The sequence below is a fragment of the Rhinoderma darwinii genome, chromosome 3, assembly GCF_050947455.1.
Source record: "Rhinoderma darwinii isolate aRhiDar2 chromosome 3, aRhiDar2.hap1, whole genome shotgun sequence".
In the NCBI taxonomy this organism is placed as follows: domain Eukaryota; kingdom Metazoa; phylum Chordata; class Amphibia; order Anura; family Rhinodermatidae; genus Rhinoderma; species Rhinoderma darwinii.
Window position 1 is genome coordinate 300,487,054 of NC_134689.1, and position 4,460 is coordinate 300,491,513.

Here is a 4,460-nt window from a genome sequence, read left to right on the forward strand (position 1 = left end):
GGTGTCGGCCACATCGGCACCAGAGGCTACAGTTGATTCTGCAGCAGCATCATCAGCGTTTGCAGGTAAGTAACTACATCGACTTACCTGCAAACGCCGATGCTGCTGCAGAATCAACTGTAGCCTCTGGTGCCGATGTGTCCTCGCTCGTCCGACACGATGCAGGACCTGGGGCAGGAAGTGAGTGACGTCACAGCGTGATCTCTCGAGAACACGCTGTGTGTCTGCACTGCCAGAAGCTGGGCGTTCTGAAGAGAAGTGGATGATACTTCTCGTCAGAACGCCCAGCTAGTAAAAGTAGTAAACACGCCCCGATGTACGCACATAATACACGCCCAGTTGGACTTTTACTTTAAACACGCCCACTTGGACTTTTGCAAGCCTCATTTGCATAAATACAAAAATGGTCATAACTTGGCCAAAAATGCTTGTTTTTTAAAAATAAAAACATTACTGTAATCTACATTGCAGCGCCGATCTGCTGCAATAGCAGATAGGGGTTGCAAAATCTAGTGACAGAGCCTCTTTAAACCTATTCGGGTATGTTCACACGCTTAACAAAAACGTCTGAAAAATACCGAGCTGATTTCAAAGAAAACAGCCTCTGATTTTCAGATGTTTTTGAAGCCGAGAATGAAATTTGGAGCATCTTTTGATGCTTCTTTTCAGACGTTTTTTTTGAGGCGTTTTTCAGTGTTCAATGGAAAATCAGCTCCAAAAACCGCCTCAAGAAGTGACATGCTACTTCTTTTTACGCTCCGTTTTTTGACAGCGAAGCGTAAAATAAAGGCTCGTGGGAACAGAACATCGTAATTCCCATTGAAAGCAATGGGCAGATGTTTGTAGGCGTATTAGGGGCGTTTTTTCAGGCGTAATGCGAGGTGGAAAACGCCTCCATTACGTCTGAAAATAGGTCGTGTGCACATACCCTTAGGGTACGTTCACATGGCTTATTTTCGGCCGTTTTTCGGGCCGTAAAATCGGAAGAACAACACCTCCAAACATCTGCCCATTGATTTTAATGGGAAAAACGGCACTGTGTTCTGACGGACCACTCTTTTTATGCGGCCGTCTTACAAAACGGCTGTGAAAAAGAAGTGCATGTCACTTCAGTGGTTTTTGGAGCCGTTTTTTATAGACTCTAGAAAAACAGAAAAAGAAAAAAGCGAAAATCGCGAGTGGCTTAAAAAACGTCCAAAAATCAGGAGTCATTTTCCCTTGAAAACAGCTCCGTATTTTCAGACCTTTTTGGTTAAGCGTGTGAACATACCATTACTCTCAAAGCTCACTTTGACTTGACTTCACCTTCTCAGGAAACCCAGTTCAAGCGTTTCTTCCATGCTTTGAAAAATCGTATACCTTCTTTTAGACCATGTCCTTCCTGGGATCTTTCGGTTGTTCTTCATCAATTATTGCTCTCTCAAGGTTCTCTTCCATATCTACGGCTTGCTGTTTCAGAACTACAAGCCTTTTCCTGTTGTAAACATTTTTTTGTCCACCAAAATCACCTCATCCTACATACCGATTCCTGCCTTTATGGCTGAAGTTTCTTCAGACAGGAATATCTATTAAAAAAAATCTTAATGCTTTTTTTTTTTTACATTTAGAGAGAGAAATACATCTTACATCTGAAGGCAGCACTATTTACCTCCCATTTATTCTTTCCTATGTACGTAATCCATATACCATCACTAGCTCAGAATGAGCATTTATGGTGAATCTCACGTGGGGTTAATTGAGTAATTTATAGCTAATTGCTCTTTGTTGTTCTAGTTAACTGACCTCCACAGGGTAAGGGTCCGCTTATATGGCCCAACGTGGGCCGTGTAAAAGAGCGCTGAATAAAGGAACAGTGCCATCACAAATTTTTTTTTAATATGTTAAAGATGTTAGTGCTTTATTAAAAACGTTTGGATTAATTTGTGTGTTACTTTTTCTTCCCTATGGGGGCTGCCATTTTTTTTTTCCATTTCTGTATGTGTCGATTAACGACACATACAGACATGGAATACAGCAGCCACAGTCCCATAGGGACTGCGAACGGGTCCCGTCCCATCCACTTCTGTGTACGCCGTCTGTGTGGGAACTGCGCATGCGCCGCTCCCACACAGTCCAATTTGAAATGCACGCCGTCCGGCGCCATTTTCCTGTGGACCGGAAGTCGCGGCCGGACAGTAAGATTACTACTTCCGGCCGCGGCTTCCGGACTTGTGCACTTGGACCAGCGGCAGCGGACGGGCCGGAGGGAGCCGCGGCGGCAGGAGCAGGTAAGAGATTTCTATGTATGTTCCTGTTCGTGTGTGTGTGTGTGTGTGTGTGTGTGTGTGTGTGTGTGTGTGTGTGTGTGTGTGTGTGTGTGTGTGTGTGTGTGTGTGTGTGTGTGTGTGTGTGTGTGTGTGTGTGTGTGTGTGTGTGTGTTTACTACTGTATGTAAACCTACTACACTGTGTGTTAGCTCAAAAAAATGGCGACACACAGTGTAGGAGGTTAGACCGTTCAATCCCCTCGTTTATCCCGGCACTAGCCAGGATAAAGGAGGGGGGGATTCTCAGAGCTCACTAGAGCGAGTGCTTTTTACCCAATTTTGCAGCATAAAGCAATGTGGTTGCTTTACCACATGCAATGCTGCAATTTTGGGAATAGCTCCATCTAGTGACCAGCGCTGGGAAATATTATAAATTAGATTCTAATTTATAATATTTCCTGACTCGTGAAAAAAATTAAAAAAATTTGAACAATGTTTAATCACCTACACACTAAATGTTTAATTAAAAAAAAAACAAACATGTTTTGCTGGCAACACATTCCCTTTAAGGAGAAATTCCTTCAGGAATTTAGAGGCAGATCCTGAACTGCCAGCGTTATTGTAACGCTTTTTTTTGCATCTTTTTTTGCCCGCGGCAGTTGAATCTAATGCAAGGTTAGCGGGCAAAAATCACTCAGAAACTAGCGCCGCAGGCTTTTTCTGCCTCCTATTGATTTCAATGGGAGGTCAGAGGAGGAAAGTGCTCTAAGAAAGCATGACACTTTTTTTTTTTTTTTTCTTCCAGCAAGCGGCCAAAAGCCGCTTGAGATAGAAACAGAACGCCTCTGCCTCCAATTGAAATCCATAAGGGGCAATTTGGTTTGTTTTTGGCGCGGATTCCGATGCAGTGTCCGCATCAAGATCAGCACCAAAAGAACTCAGTGGGAACTGAAACTAAAGCAGAAAAATATTTCCACTGAAGGTCAGCTTTAAATCAATGTGATACATACAGATGTAGCAAACTTTAACTTGACACTTAGGGTATGTTCACACGGCCTATTTACGGACGTAATTCGGGCGTTTTTGCCCCGAATTACGTCCAAAAATAGCGCCTCAATAGCGCTGACAAACATCTGCCCATTGAAAGCAATGGGCAGACGTTTGTCTGTTCACACGAGGCGTAATTTACGCGCCGCTGTCAAATGACGGCGCGTAAATAGACGCCCGCGTCAAAGAAGTGACCTGTCACTTCTTTGGGCGTAATTGGAGCGGTTATTCATTGACTCCAATGAATAGCAGCGCCAATTACGTCCGTAATTGACGCGGCGTTTAAGCACCTGCACATGCAGTTACGGCTGAAATTACGGGGATGTTTTCAGGCTGAAACATCCCCGTAATTTCAGCCGTTACGGACGCCCTCGTGTGAACATACCCTTAAAGAGAACCTTTCACCTGCCCATACATGTGCAGTTGAGTGCAGCGTGTAATAGACAGGGCTGCACGAACCCTGGGGCACTTTACATTTTTTTTTCTACCCTCCTCCGTTATTTAGATATCGGTGCCGTTATATTTGGCACCCGATATTTAAATAACCCCCTGAACTGTCAATGGGGCGTGTAATGGCAAGGGAGCGTGTTACTATGGCTGTGACACTGTCCAATCAGCTACCGACAGTATTACAGCAAGAGCTGGAGAGGAGAGCGTGTGTGCGCGCATGCGCTCACTCTTCAGCTCTCGGCAGACCAGGAGAAGTCTGATCTCTCGTGAGAGATCAGTCTTTTACTTGTCTGCCGAACTGGCACAAGCTCTCTCTCCAGCTCTTACTGTGACACTGTCCGCAGCCAATTGGACAGTGTCACAGCGATGTTACACGGCCCCCTTGCCAATTACACGCCCCATTGACCGTTCAGGGGGATATTTAAATATCGGGCGCCAAATATAACGCCATTGATATCTAAATAACAGAGGGTAGAAAAAAAAAAATGTAAAGTGCCCCAGGGTTTGGGCAGCCCTGCACATGTATGGGCAGGTGAAAGGTTCTCTTTAACACGTTAACATCATTGGCCAAGGAGATGCATTTCAGGATTGGCATAAGTAAAATGTCCGTTGGTGTTAAAGGATATAAACCCCTGGCTGCTTAGACATAAAATACCGCAAAAAGAGCAGTGCATTGTAGAGAAGACAGTAAATTTAAATAACAAACACCAACCAGAAA